A 16,041-nucleotide genomic window follows, 5' to 3' on the forward strand; every position below is an offset into this window, starting at 1 on the left:
AATTTGCAGACGACACAAAGATTGGCCGAATAGTGGATAGTGTAGAGGATAGCCATAATCTCCAAAACGATATAGATGGGTTGGTGGAGTGGGCGGTAAAGTGGCAGATGGATTTTAACATAGAGAAGTGTGAGATCATACATTTAGGAAGGTCAGACAGTTACAGGGATTACACAATAAATGGGAATATACTAAGAGGGGTAGATGAAGTGAGAGATCTTGGCGTACAAGTACACAGGTCCCTGAAGGCTGTAAAGAAGGCATGTGGAATGCTCTCCTTAATTTGCAGAGGCATAGAATATAAAAGTAAGGATAAAATGTTGGAATTGTATAAAACACTGGTGAGGCCACAACTGGAGTATTGTGTGGAGTTCTAGTCACCACATTACAGGAAGGATGTAATAGCTCTAGAGAGAGAGTGCAGGGGAGGTTTACAAGAATGTTGCCAGGGTTAGAAAGAGATTGGATAGGTTGGGGTTATTTTCCTTAGAACAAAGAAGGCTGAGAGGTGACTTGATTGAGGTATACAAAATTATGAGGGGAATAGATAGAGTGGACAGGATAAAATTGCTTCCCTTGGTGGAGAATTCTTGAAACAGGGGACATAGATTCAAGATAAGTGGCAGAAGGTGTAGGGGGAACATGAGGAAGAACTTTTTTACGCAGAGGGTAGTGGGTGCCTGGAATTCACTTCCCAAGTTGGTGGCAGAGGCAGAAGCTCTAAACTCTTTTAAAAAGTACCTGGATCTGCACCTAAAGTGCTGTAAGCTGCAGGGCTATGGGCCGGGTGCAGGAAGGTGGGATTAGAAAGGGCACCTGGGTGTCCTCAGGCTGGCATGGGCAAGATGGGCCGAATAGCCTCCTTCTGTGCTGTAACTTTTCTATGGTTCTACGATTCTATCTGTTGTAGGAATATAACTTTTAGATTTGGGGCAATTACATTTGTAAATGTGAAGTAATTGAAACTCTGGAATTCGGATGTTTCCAGATCGCCCAAGGTATTTACACGTCAAAGGTTGTTCCATATGTACTTAATAAGGTCAGAGTTGGAAGTGTGAAAACCGTGATCCCCTCTTTGAGTCTTGGTTTTTAAGTTTTAATTAAGTTTTTATTTTAAGTTATTGTTTATAAAATTCCTATCAATAATTAAAACCAGAAGGAAGAGACTCAACATTTTTAGAAGTAAATGTTTAGTGCTAGACAATTTGGTTAGTGGAAATTAAGGACTCTTTTATCCTTATGGAGGCGGAAAACAGAAATCAGGATTGTTTCTGTGTCCCAAATCCATCCTCCACCACCCCATCCCCCAACCCCAGGAGTAAGCAGTCACCCATTCAGATTTTCACAGATGCGCTCCCCCAACCCCCACACCCCCCCACCCCTTAATTGGCATGGAGAGACATTCCCTGTCCAATTAAGGGCAGCAGATGGGCTCTCAAAGCTGGAGGGCCAATCAGAGACCTTCCAGCTTGAGAAGAACAGCAGACTGTGAAGGCAGATAAGTGACAGAGAGATTGTTCAACATTTAGGTGCCCTCTCACCAACTTTATATATAAAAAAAGTTTTAATGAAAAAAAACGTTTCTTGCAGGTCACCACTGTGAGGGTTGTGGGGTGTACAGGGGGTGGGTGTGAGGGTGGATAGGTGTGCAACTTGTTTGCAGGGTGACATGTGACTGCTCTCACACCCAGGCAGGCAGGGATGGCCTCTAGGCCTGCCTGGAGAGCTGGCCCTCTGGCCTGCTGTCAGGTGCCCAATTCCAGGCACCTAACCTGTGCCCGCTGGTGCAGGAAACCAAAGCCCAACCATAAATTTCCAGTGAGCTCTTTTAATTGGGCTTAACGAGGCTCTTAATAAGTCTAATTGGCTACCTGCTGCATGAGGACAGGTAACCCGGATGACCCCAATTCCACCTATAATGACCGTTGCCAGGGATGACATTGGGAAATTGGCATGCCCACCCACATCCATTCCCTCTCCCATCTCCAATCTCCACCCTTCCATCATTTTCACATGGTCCATCTCTGACACTTCCCTTCCCTTCCTTGACCTCTCTGTCTCAATTTCTGGTGATAGATTGTCCACCAATATCCATTACAAGCCTACCGACTCCCACAGCTACCTCGACTACAGCTCCTCACACCCCGCTTCCTGTAAAGACTCCATCCCATTCTCTCAGTTCCTTCGCCTCCGTCGCATCTGTTCTGATGATGCTACCACCAAAAACAGTTCCTCTGACATGTCCTCCTTCTTCCTTAACCGAGGTTTTCCACCCACGTCGTTGACAGGGCCCTCAACCTAGTCTGGCCCATCTCCCACGCATCTGCCCTCACGCCTTCTCCTCCCTCCTAGAAACATGATAGGGTCCCCCTTGTCCTCACTTATCACCCCACCAGCCTCCGCATTCAAGGGATCATCCTCTGCCATTTCCGCCAACTCCAGCATGATGCCACCACCAAACACATCTTTCCTTCACCTCCCCCGGCGGCATTCCGTAGGGATCGTTCCCTCCAGGACACCTTGATCCACTCCTCCATCACCCAGTACTCCTCAACCCCCACCTACGGCACCTCCCCATGCTCACGCAAAAGATGCAACACCTGCCCCTTCACTTTCTCTCTCCTCACTGTCCAAGGGCCCAAACACTCCTTTCAAGTGAAGCAGCATTTCACTTGCATTTCCCCTAACTTGGTCTACTGCATTCGTCGCTCCCAATGCGGTCACCTCTACATTGGAGAGACCAAAAGTAAACTGGGCGACCGCTTTGCAGAACACCTGCGGTCTGTCCGCAAGAAAGACCCAAACCTCCCTGTTGCTTGCCATTTTAACACTCCACCCTGCTCTCTTGCCCACATGTCTGTCCTTGGCTTGCTGCATTGTTCCAGTGAAGCCCAACGCAAACTGGAGGAACAGCACCTCATCTTCCGACTAGGCACTTTACAGCCTTCTGGACTGAATATTGAATTCAACAACTTTAGATCTTGAACTCCCTCCTGCATCCCCACCCCCTTTCCGTTTCTTCCCCCTTTTGTTTTTTCCAATAATTTATATATATTTTTCTTTTCCCACCTATTTCCATTATTTTTAAATCTATACCTTTTATGCCCTGTTAGTCTTTCCACCCCACCCCCACTAGAGCTGTACCTTGAGTGTCCTGCCATCCATTCTTAATTAGCACATTCGTTTAGATAATATCACCACCTTCAACACCTCTTTGTTCTTTTGTCTGTGACATCTTTTGATTATCTGCTCCTATCACTGCTTGCTTGTCCCTACAACCACAACGCCCCCTCCACTTCTCTCTCTCTCTCTCTCTCTCCCCCCCCCCCCCCCCCACCCCCCCAACCTTAAACCAGCTTATATTTCACCCCTCTCCTAATATTACTCAGTTCTGTTGAAAGCCATGAGGACTCGATACGTCAACTCTTTTCTTCTCTGCCGATGTTGCCAGACATGCTGAGTTTTTCCAGGTAATTATGTTTATGTTTCAGGTTAGTAATCAGTTTCTCTTTATTTCCTCAATTAACATCCTTCAGGATTTTGAATACCTCCATTAAACCTCCTGTTCATCTTCCATGCTTTATAAAATCAATCCCAGCCTCTTGAGTGTAGTTCAACTATTCACAATACAAACCTGATGGAAAGGAAGCCTCCCTGCCCCCAGCATCTCTGACAAAGTGCTTATTTATTGGGCAAATTAAATTTTGTCTTCATAAAAACCACAGAAGCCATTCAACTGTTTGCCTGCTCTTTTAAAGAGCTATCTAATTAGTCCTACTTCCTCGTTCTTTTCCCTGCAAATTTTCCCACTTCTCGCTTTTGAAAGTTATTATTGTATTTACTTCCACCATCTTTTCAGCAATGTATTCTAGATCATCATAACTGCACTGCATTAAAATAATCATGTAGCCTCCATTTCTTTTACCAATTACCTTAACCTGTGTCCTCTGGTTACTAACCCTACCATTGGAAACCATTTAATCTTATTTACTCAACCGAAACCCTGATAAGTTTGAATAGCTCTGTCGAGTCTCTCCTCAATTTCCTCTGCTGTAAGGAGAAAAACCCCAGTTTCTCTCATTTCTCCATTTAACTAAAGGTCTTTCATCCCTTGTATCATTCTAGCAAATCTCCTCTGCACCCTTTCCAAGGCCTTGACATCCCCCCTAAAGTGTGGTGTCCAGAATTGGCCACAATACTTCATTTGGGGCCTGACCTGTATTTTATAAATGTTTAGCATTATGGTGTGTTTATAAAAATAACTAACAGTGGAACCAAATAAAATCAATCCCACTGAGCTGGACTATAAAAGAAAAGCGGTAGAAGAGGAAGGAATGGTCAACCATGTCAAAGACTACAGAGGGGTTAGGAAGGAAGAGGAATAATATACATGACCACAATTGCTGGGTATGTTATTTGTAACATTAGTTAGGGCCATAAGCATTTATGATTCTGGGAATTGATGTTCAATGTGCTAATGGATAGGCATTGGAGCATTTTTGTAGCAAGAGTAGGTTAGTTCTGCTGTATTGTGGATTTCTTTCATATGACATGGTTCGTCACCTTTCTTTGACCTCAGTATTTATAACTTGAGTGGCAGATGGGTTTTCGATATACGGTGTGATGCGTTGCAACTGGCGATGGATCTGAAGTGGATACCAACTCTTGAACATCTCCTGATGCACCATTTGATTTTTTATAGGGCATTTTTACTGAGCTCAAGTGTTGTTATGATGCTATAACCCGATTGAATGACAATTTTAAACCAACTTGAGGAATAATATTTGGTGCTATCAATAATTTATTTGCTAAGACACTACTGTAGGTCTATATTGCGTCGTAAGTTCAGGAAGTAATTAGATGTGAAGTGTTTTATTATTGGAAATGGACCTAGATATAGTAATAGAGCATACTTTTTTAGCACTATCTTTTGAACCATTTATGTGTAATCTTGGGGCAAGAGGGAACAGTACTTATAAAATATTTGTTACATATAGCAGGCTTTGTGCTACCTTGAATTTATTGAATTTGACGGAGCACAAGAAGCTGTGCAGATAATTTTTATGCCTTGTCGCTCACAGGCAAACCTATGAGTCTGATAGAATTCATGACTTTTAACAACCAACCAAAAAGAATTTTAAAAAGAGCATCATGCATGCGATTCCAAGAATGTGCACTATCATGTTGTCTCTCATTCATTGTAGTTTTTGTACAATTCAGAATTAAGATACTGTTCTCATTTCAACAGTCAGATTCATGGAATGTTTTTCAAAGTTTTATTTTGCATTCTTTTAAAAGGAGGAAAGCTGATCAGTAAAATAAAACTATTATAGGAATTTAAGATGATTAATATGTCGTTAACATGGGTTAATTTACTTTATGGATTTAAATGAGAACTGAAAGGATTTAATAATACATTTTGCTATTGTGTGGGATTTATAATTTAGTTTGATAATTTAAAGTATGTCAGAAGTGGCTGAAGTAAAGCAAAAAGTTTTTATAAAGCAAAAATAAAATAGAAATAAGTAATAACATTGAAAACAGACCTCTATGCTGCATAGACTTGAAACACCATGACCCAACCCTTGGATAAATCCCTTGGAATTATAGTATTTAAGTATAGTAATCTTATTTAGAGTTTTTCTATGGAGCTAATTTCCAGCTGATTCTGTGAGGCCAAGCTTGACTGATTCCCTTTAAACACGTTTGCTATCTAACTTCAGTGTAAATGAAATTGCTCTGATTACAGACCATTCATAGGCTGTAAGACATTTTTGTACTTACTAAAACATGTCTGATTAACTAGAAAAGTGTGAAGAAAATCAGTCTGCAAATGAAATTAATGATCAACACTAGCTACTTCCTACACAGACAGGGGTACATAATACATTTCAAACCCATTCTAGATCTTCACAGCTTACATCCTGGCTGTGACATTTCCAAAAGGTTATCTGTGTAACTGCAGCTTAATGTTTATCTGTTGCTATGTATTGTCGAATATTTGTTGAGATGATAATGATGGAAAATATTAATTGTGAGTTGGCACCCTTTTTGTGATCTTGATCCCCATGCCCATTTTTGAAACAATATTTGCCCACCAAAACTTTGATCATGAAGTGTGATTAATCCACAACCTTTGTGCTACCTGCTCATTTAAATGATTACAGTATACAGCTGGTGTTATGCATGCTGCTGAATGACTACACACCTGAGGTTCTGTCTGTCCCTGGTGTTGTGGGGGATGGGTCTGGCTGTGCTGCTGTGAAGCATTCCGAGTGGTTGGACCGTGCCATGCCGCCTGTCCCTTGTGGAGGAATTTAAGCAGAGAAACACCTTTGGCCACAAGTCCATTAGGCAGTGGTCGGCACGTAACGTCCTGGAGGCCCTGCGGGAGGGGCAGGTAGTCGATCCTGTAGGATGGTTCCCTGAGCAGACTGTCAAGGTCATTTGGCAGAATTCCTCATCGCCAGAACTTTCCAATGAGCACCAAGACGTAGCTTAGCTGGATGTGGGAAGGGCCCTCCTCGTCAGATCCTTCCTACATGCCAGGAGTCTCACCCCTCTGCACATTGCCCTCAAGTTGGCTGTGGTGGGTAAGAGACCATTGTTCACCACCTTGTGGATTGTGGCTTCGCAAAAAAGATCTGGAGAGAAATGTAGTGGTTTTTGTTGAGGTTCATCCCGAACAGTTCCGTGACACAGGACTCTGTGCTCTGCGGGCTGTTCCCAGGGACACACACTACAAATATCAGCTGGAGGATCATCAACTTGTTGAAAGACGCTCTTTGGTCTGTCCGAAATTGTTGGTCTTCCACCGCAAAGAATTGTCCCTGACCGAGTGCTGCAGACTGGCACATTCCAAGGTCCAGGACTATGCGCTGAGGGACGCACTAAAGCTTGGGGCAGCCGCCGCAGAGGCGCAATGGGGAAAGGTCGCTGCCGCAGAGGCGCAATGGGGAAAGGTCGCTGCCACAGAGGCGCGATGGGGAAAGGTTGCTGCCTAAGACCTTTCCGTTATAATGTACTGAGGGGCTGGGAATTGTAGAGACCCCTCGGGCTGTATGACTCACATTGAATGTATGCAATGAATACTGCACATATCACAGTTGTGTTGAAGCACCTCAGAGTGTGGCATGATCTATGTAAATAGCTTAGATACCATTGCACTGTCTGACTGTCTGTGGTGACCATGCTGAAATGTTTGTAATGTTTTTTGATTATATTGAAGCACCTCATGATCGATGTGAATATGATTGCACTTTTGGTGATGGCCATTTTAAAATGTTTTGTAATGTTCTTTCAGATATGTTATGAATAAAGTATATTTTTTCAAAAAAAGATTGCACACCTGAGTAAGACAATATAGTCCTGAGAGGTTACTAAAAGTCTAAGCTAGCGTGTGCCACTTAAAGCCAGCCTGTACCCCTTATAGGTGAAGTGCATTTTGGCTGGGGCAGATGTGGGAGATGATTCTAGAAGTCAGTTTGATTTGGGAAAGACACTGGACTGGCATAGCATGGCAAAAGAGCAGGCGCCAGGGGATGCAGCACTGGAGGCCTTGGTTCAGGAGGTGGACAGGAAGAGAGAAATTCTCCATCCACAGGGGCCCAGGATGGCCTGTGCCACCTATTCTTGTGGCCTCTGAGTTACATTCCAATTTGTATCAAATTATGGATAAATGACGTTTTGAACTGCCTTAAAACTGCCCGAGGGTGTTTTGTGCAGAGACAAGGGACTTTTGTTTCCTTCTGGACTAAATTCAAACCAGGCTGCAGAAGTGAAAGGACAAGCTGCTAACTCACTGCACTGTCCAGCTCTTTCCAAGCCTGTCATTTAATGAAATAGCTCACTTAGGAATAGGTATATTTTCTCTAAGCATTTACCATGGCACATTGCAATTGTTTAGGAGGCACTTTTGGATAATGTCTAACATGGGATCACAGTATGGAATGTTGTAAGGCACTACTGAGTGTACACATTGCTTATTGTTCTGTCAAAAAGACAGGTAGAAAGTCACACAACTAGTGCTCCAGTTTAATGCATTCTGCTTTAAGGCAATGTTTAAAATCTGCTTACTTTTCTTGGCTTCAGCAAGTTGTTCTTGTATGTACCAATTTGTCTGACTTGAATTTTTCAGGATGGACATATGCTGCAGGTTGTATGTCATGGCATGGCACATTTAGTGCTTAGCTCCCTCCAGCAAACTAAGACAAATTAAAATAAATTGACTACGTTAGTAATGGATTATACAACTTTTGAAAATTTGAATATAGTGATGTGACATCAGACCTCTAACAGAGTTGTTGCACAATATTCAATGAATTATGGAGATATTGCCACCAAAGTCTTAGAGGACTGGCTAGTTGTAGGTTCCTTTTGCTTGTAGGTGCACTAAGCATTTAAAATAAATCATTATCTTTTGCCTGATATATAATGAGCATTTGTGTAATTTTGTTTCTGGTAAAGGCATAATCAATGAAAGCTTTTGCTCTTGTAGTTAACTAAAATCTTGCCCTTCGCTATAGGTAGTGACAGAGCACTGAATGCAAAGTAAATTAGGAAAAGGAATCATTTATTGACGGAATACCATCCATGGTAATTAGACATTTGAATTTTACATGATTTTTATTTCAGAAACATGATTAAAATGTATGAGTTTAGAGGTATACAGAAGGGCAAAGCTTGCATCATAATCACCAGATTTGTTAACATGCTTTGCGAAATTTAGAAACATACAGATCGCAATTCTTCGGAAGCTAATGATTTGCAAATCATGGTTGTACCAGTGGGTCAGTGTGTGGGTGTCCTGAACTGTACCATGGTAGAACATCGTTTCCAGACAGTATTACAGTTGTGAGGTTTATAAGATTATCATGTTTTAAGACTCTCTCTTTTGGTTTTTAAGATTATTATATTTTGGGATGGTAGCTTCAAATGTGGGGCAGATGAAAGAGGTCAAGAGACCTGTGCTGGAGTCTGCCTGCCAGTAAGCCTGGGTGATTTACTTGTTAGAGATCAAAAGGACTCATTGCTTTATTGAGAAGGAGGTGCAAGGTATTAACACTTGGAAACAATGACAGAGTAGAGTTATAGGTATCAAGTGGCAAACTATCCCTTCTAAGATGAAAGGGAATTGGTATCAAAGATAAATGATCAGTATTTCTAATTAGATACAAAGATAATGTGTTTCCCATTGCCATGGGGAAGAAGGTAGAGGAAGCCATTTTGAGATCAGGTTACAGGCTTTCCTATAAACCTGGGACTATCACAGGCAGGAGTTGCAGTTTTGTCTTGTGTGGTCTGTAGACAACTGAGAAGTAGAGAGTATGAAATAGAATCAATCAGACCTATACCTTAAGCAGCAAAATTGCTGACTCTATCAATCACCACACAGAATGGAGATGGGAGCTCATGCTCAGAAAGGAGGCTGGAAGAACTGTCTATCTTGGAGCTAGAAGAAGAGATCTACTACATACCCTTTACAGTAACAAAAGGCAGTTCTGGGATTAGAAGTTACCTGGCTAGGAAAGTAAAAAAAAAGGAAGCAACTAATGGGAAGCTGGGAGCAACTTTGAACTTTTTGGCACAAGAACTCTATTTCTGTGGTGAGTACAATATGTGATAACTGATAAGGAACAGCTTATTTCTGTAGTTTAAAGTATAAGTTGCCTACAGAAGAAAATAGGGTTTACTTGATAGCGTTTTTTCATTAGTCATTTGATACAGTGAAAGTTTTTAAAAACGTGAAGCCCTGTCATGGTACTCAGCTAATAAATGGAAGTAAATTTTTTTTAAAAAAATTATCGATCTCTGGAGATTGTAAGAACAGTTCCCCTTCCTGTAATTTTCCAATATTTGCTTCAATATATAGGGTGGCCTTTTCCAATGGCCAGGAAATGAAAATCACTGTGAATCAATGTTGATTTTCGAGCAGTTAGTTATTTCTGATATATGGTAGAGGTCTGGGGGCAAAGTTTCAATTCTCCTCATATTTGACAAACTCTGAGATTGAGTCCTCTAAACCCAAGACCAAGTACCTCCTTGTAGAGAGAGAACAAAAGTGATTAACCAATGAATTTCTAAATTCTCACTAATTTCATCTTGAATTCATCCTGACTCCATCCCTGTCTCAGTTCATCTGCTGTGGAAAGCTTCATTCATGCATGTGTTACTTCTAGATTTGATTATTCCAATGCACTCTTGGCTGGTGTCTCTCATTATGCCCTCCGTAAACTTGAAGTGATTCAAAACTCTCCAGTCTATGTCCTAACTCACACCACATCCCGCTCACCCCTCACTCATGCCCTCATTGATCTATATTAGTTTCTGATTATGCAACACCTCAATTTTTAAAGTTCTCATCCTTGTTTTCAGATCCCTCTATGGCCACAGCCCTCCCCATCACTGTAACCTCCCCTATCCTGCCAATCCTCCAATTCTGGCCTCTTTCTCATCTCCAATTTTAATTGCTCCACCATTGGCAGCCATGCCTTTAGTTGCCAAAGTCCTAAACTCTGAAATTCCGTCCCCAAATCACTCTGCCTCTCTACTTCTCTTTCCTCCTTTAAGATGCTCCTTAAAATCCACCACTTCTGCCCTAACACCTCCTCATGAGACTTGGTGTCAAATTTTCTTTCAGAACACTCCTGCACCTTGGGATATTTGCTGCATTAAAGGCACCATATAAACACAAGTTAAAGTTAATGATGAAGAAGAAGAATACTAAGAATGTTTCTACAACTGTGTCGCAAACATGTAGTGGTGATATTTTAGATTTGTGTAAAAAAAACTAATTATTCTTTTAAATGGATACATGGAGCTTTAAAATAGCTGCCAAAAGTCACCTTATCTTTTTCAACTGCAATGTTTATCAAGTTTCTAGAAGGTTCCAAGTGGATTGCAAATAAGACACACCCAGACATGCGAAGACATTTGAAATTCAATGCACATTTCCCCAAGGGTAAACAGAAAATCAGTGACAATAACTTCCCTGCAGGTGTGAATAACTCTTTCCTAACTCACCAAACCTGAAAGAATGGGAGCCATTCAAGGTAAGGGCTGAGACACTTAAAGACACCTTAGCTAAAAGACAATGGATAGGATCTGCCCCAGACCTGGGCTAACCCAATACACAACATGGAAGCATGATTCACTAGGTTGGGATTACAGCCATTTTAAGTTTTGAACTGTATAAAGTCTGGCTGAGAATAGCCATTTTATGCAGAGAACCTGGGAGACCTCCAGAAGACAGTTTTAGCCCACATCTCTCAGCTGAAGTAACTGTAAACGCATGTGAGAGCTGGGTTTCTCACTGCTATTGGGAGTCAGAGTTGGTTGTCCAGAAATGATCACTGTTCTGCTGAAAAAGGGATCCAAGCAATCTTCAAATATCATTCTGGCAGAACCAGTAAGGCAAAGAAACCTTCACTGATTCCCCAAAGCTACTCTACCTGCTCCTTCCAGCTGGAAAGCCAAGCACTTACTGATCAACTACAGAAGGCATCACAGCTGCTAAATGCAACTCTTCAACTTCAACCCTTCACTCCAGACGACCAACACTTCAACCGTAAGCGACAAGCCTGCAACGATATCTTGAAGGACTGAACTGAATTTCATTTCTATCAGTATCTTTTATCCTTATCTGCATTTAAGCTTTGTATGTATTTAGTCACTTTATTACCTTTACTTAAGTAACTTACAGCAGTAGTTTTGCAATAAACAAAGCTTTATTTTGTTTAACACTAAAGCTTTGCTGCTGGTTATTTTTAAATTGAATCACTCTCAAATTAAAATTGGGCCACACACGCATGCACACAAATTCTAAGCTCACAGACTACTTTGAGGAAACGCCTTTGATGTGGTCGTGACGAGTGACTTGGATTAATTGGTCTCTAGCTACCCACTTGTCATCCTTTCCCCTCTTGAATAATTCTACTTCCAGCATCCGCAGTTTTTTTTGTTTTTATACTATTACATTGCCTGCTCTCCAATCCCATGGCACAACTGGTGTAATTAAGAAAGATTTAAAATTTGGTCAGAGCCTCTGCCAACTCTTCTTTGACCTGCTTCAACTGTCCAGGGTACATGCCATCAGGGCCTGATGGCTCAATGACCTTGAGTTCTGCTAATTTTTTTTTAGAACCAATTAATTTTCAATTGTTACCTCAACATATGTTCCATATCTTCTAATATATGTACATTCTCACTTCCATTATTTGCAAGAGGCAATGTAAAATATTAGTTTAATATTTCGGCCATCCCTTCGCCTTCCACATTGAGACTCTGTCCTTCATCCCTTCATGTGTTCTTCAGCCTCAGAATAACATATAGGTGACAAATGTTATTAACGGCTGTTATTTCCAAACATTATTAAAACCCTACTCAACAAAACAAGTGCTGCAATCCTGAAACAAGATTTTCACTTTGTCAAATGCTTCCATCAAAATAGAAACAATGGCGGAATGTTATCTTGAGTGGGAGCAGGTGGAGATTAAACATGGTGAAATTGCTAGTGAATTGGGAAGTCAGCTCCAATTTGCCAACTACCACATTTAACTGCAGCATGTTATTAAACTGCCTGCGCGAAATATGTCCAGGAGAGGTGGGTTGCCAATTTAAATATGCTAATTAAGAACTTTTTAAATATGGGCTTTCACTAACTGTGGTTGCATGAGTTTCCCATGCTTCCCAGAATTTGCCAGTGAGAGCACGGTGGTAATTGAGTGTTAATTGTATATTAATTGTGTTCAATTCTATATGTGGGCATTAACTGGAGATTCACCTGTGCTCCTGTAAATAGGAACAGACCGAAACTGTTATGGTTGGATTAGGAGGTGCATGTATGTAATGTAATGTATGTATGTAATGTATGTATGTAATGTATAAAGAACGACCTGTAAAACTATGTAAAGATTGCCTCCAGTTCTACCCTTCACTTCGGAGGTTTCCTGGATTATAACACTGATACCTTGTACTTGCCTCTTTGCCTGATTGTATGAAAGGCTCTTGCTCACAGTACTTGTTCTGAGTTCACATTCACTACTTTACAGGTGATTTCTACTAATTTGAACATCAATTTCACTGCTTTTGGAGGTGGCATTCATTTGGGAGGCTTGTGTGACTGATCTCAACTTGCCACCTATGATGCATTAGATCAGCATGTTTTTTTTATTCATTCATGGGATGTGGGCATTGCTGGCTAGGCCAGCATTCATTGCCTATCCCTAATTGCCCTTGAGAAGGTGGCAGTGAGTTGCCTTCCAGAACCGCTACTGTCCATGTGGTGTAGGTACACCCATAGTGCTGTTAGGAAGGGAGTTCCAGGATTTTGACCCAGCAACAGTGAAGGAACAGTGATATATTTCCAAGTTAGGATGGTGAGTGGCTTGGAGGGGAACTTCCAGGCGGTGATGTTCCCATGTGTCTGCTGCCCTTGTCCTTATAGATGGTAGTGATTATGGGTTGGGAAGATGCTGTCTAAGGAGGCTTGAGGAGTTCCTACAGTGCATTTTGTAGATGGTACACACTGCCGCTGCTATGTGTTGGTGGTGGAGGGATTGAAATTTTGTGAACGGGGTACCTATCAAGTGGGCTGCTTTGTCCTGGATGGTGTCTGGATAGACTTTGATTGTTTTCATTGGAGCAGAGAGGACTGAGGGGTGACCTGATCGAGGTGTACAAGATTATGAGGGGCATGGACAGGGTGGATAGGGAGCAGCTGTTCCCCTTAGTTGAAGGGTCAGTCACAAGGGGACATAAGTTCAAGGTGAGGGGGAGGAGGTTTAGGGGGGATGTGAGGAAAAACTTTTTTACCCAGAGGGTGGTGACGGTCTGGAATGCACTGCCTGGGAGGGTGGTGGAGGCGGGTTGCCTCACATCCTTTAAAAAGTACCTGGATGAGCACTTGGCATGTCATAACATTCAAGGCTATGGGCCCAGTGCTAGTAAATGGGATTAGGTAGGTAGGTCAGGTGTTTCTCAGTGTCGGTGCAGACTGGATGGGCTGAAGGGCCTCTTCTGCACTCTGTGATTCTGTGTCAAGCTTCTTGGCTGTTGTAGGAGCTGCACTCATCCAAGCAAGTGGAGATTATTCCATCACACCCCTGACTTGTACCTTGTAGATTGTGGACAGGCTTTGGGGAGTCAGGAGGTGAGTTACTCGCTGCAGGATTCCTGGCCCCTGACCTGCTCTTGTAGCCACAGTATTTTTATGGCTAGTCCAGTTCAGTTTCTTGTCAATGGTAACCCCACAGGATGTTGATAATGGTGGATTCAATGATGGTAATGCCATTGAATGTCAAGTGGCAATGGTTAGATTCTCTCTTGTTGGAGATGGTCATTGCCTGACACTAGTGTTGCATAAATGTTACTTGCCACTTGTCATGACTGGATGTGGCAGGACTGCAGAGCTTAGATTTGATCTGTTGGTTGTGGAATTGCTTAGCTCTGCCTATCACTTGCTTCTTATGCTGTTTGGCACACAAGTAGTCTTGTTTTGTAGCTTCACCAGGTTGACACCTCATTTTTAGGTATGTCTGATGCTGCTCCTGGCATGCCCTCCTACACCCGTCATTGAACCAGGGTTGATCCCCTGGCTTGGTAATTGCAGAGTGGGGGATTTACTGGGTCATGAGATGTCACATTGTGGTTGAGTACAATTTTGCTGCTGCTGATGGCCCACAGCACCTCATGGTTATCCAGTCTTGAGTTGCTAGATCTGTTCAAAATCTATCCCATTTAGCATGGTGGTTGTGCCACACAACACAACACAGTGTGAAGACAGGACTTCGTCTCCACAAGGTCTGTGCAGTGGTCACTCCTACCGATACTGTCATAGATAGATGCATCTGCAACAGGTAGGTTGCCGAGGACGAGGTCAAATATGTTTTTCCCTCTTCTTGGCTCCCTCACCACGCGCTGCGGACTCAGTCTAGAAAGTCCTTTAAGACTTGGCCAGCTCAGCCTGTAGTGGTGTGACTGAGCCACTCTTGGTGATGGACATTGAAGTCCCCCACCTAGAGTACATTCTGTGCCCTTGCCACCCTCAGTGTTTCCTCCAAGTGGTGTTCAACATGGAGGAGCACTGATTAATCGGCTGAGGGGGAGAGGTACATGGTAATCGGCAGGAGGTTTCCATGCTCATGTTTGACTTGATGCCATGACTTCATGGGGGCTGGTCAATGTTGATGTCTCTCGAGCAACTTCCTTCCGACGGCATACCGTTGTGCCTCCACCTCTGCTGGGTCTGTCTTGCCAGTGGGACATAACATACCCAGGGATGGTGATGGTGGCATCTGGGACATTAGTTGTAGAGTATGCTTCCATGAGTATGACTATGTCAGGCTGTTGCTTGACTAGTCTGTGAGACAACTCTCCCAATTTTGTCACAAGCTCCCAGATCTTAGAAAACGGACTTTGCAGGGTCGACGGGGCTGAGTTTGCTGTTGTAATTTCCAGTGCTTAGGTCAATGGTAGGCGGTCTTTCCAGTTTTGTTCCTTTTAGATTTTGTAGTGGTTTGATACAACTGAGTGACCTGCTAGGCCATTTTAGAGGGCATTTGAGAGACAGCCACATTGCTGTGGGTCTGGAGTCACATGTAGGCCAGATCAGGTAAGAATGGCAGATTTCCTTCCCTAAAGGGCATTAGTGAACTAGATGGGTTCTTCTTATGACAATCAACAATGTTTTATGGTCATCCAGATTTTTATTGATTTTTATTGCCGTGGTGGGATTTGAACTTGGATTGTTAGTCCAGTGAAAATACCACTACAATCAAAGTCGCATGATGACAAGGTGTGTTACTGAACAAGCATTGGGTTGAACATATGCTGAAGATCTACTTCAGGTGCTTGATAGATCTGGAGATGCCTTCATTATGCACCAGACGGGGTCTCCAGAATGATCATGATGTGCTGCATTCTGCATAACATAGCATGGATGTGAGGATTGATTGACCCTGAGCAATGCACAGAACATGGTGTCTCCTCAGTGAAGGAGGAGGAATGTGATGTGGCAATTGCACTAGCAGCAGTGCACACTGC

The 16,041-nt window shown here is 42.6% G+C and overlaps 1 protein-coding gene across 6 annotated transcripts in view; it reads left to right on the forward strand.

Annotated features, from left to right (window-relative positions):
• naaladl2 (N-acetylated alpha-linked acidic dipeptidase like 2) overlaps positions 1–16,041 on the forward strand; it is a 955,971-nt gene that overhangs the window by 275,188 nt on the left and 664,742 nt on the right. The window lies entirely within an intron of this gene.

Source organism: Cetorhinus maximus, chromosome 19 (assembly GCF_964194155.1).
Source record: "Cetorhinus maximus chromosome 19, sCetMax3.hap1.1, whole genome shotgun sequence".
Classification (NCBI taxonomy): domain Eukaryota; kingdom Metazoa; phylum Chordata; class Chondrichthyes; order Lamniformes; family Cetorhinidae; genus Cetorhinus; species Cetorhinus maximus.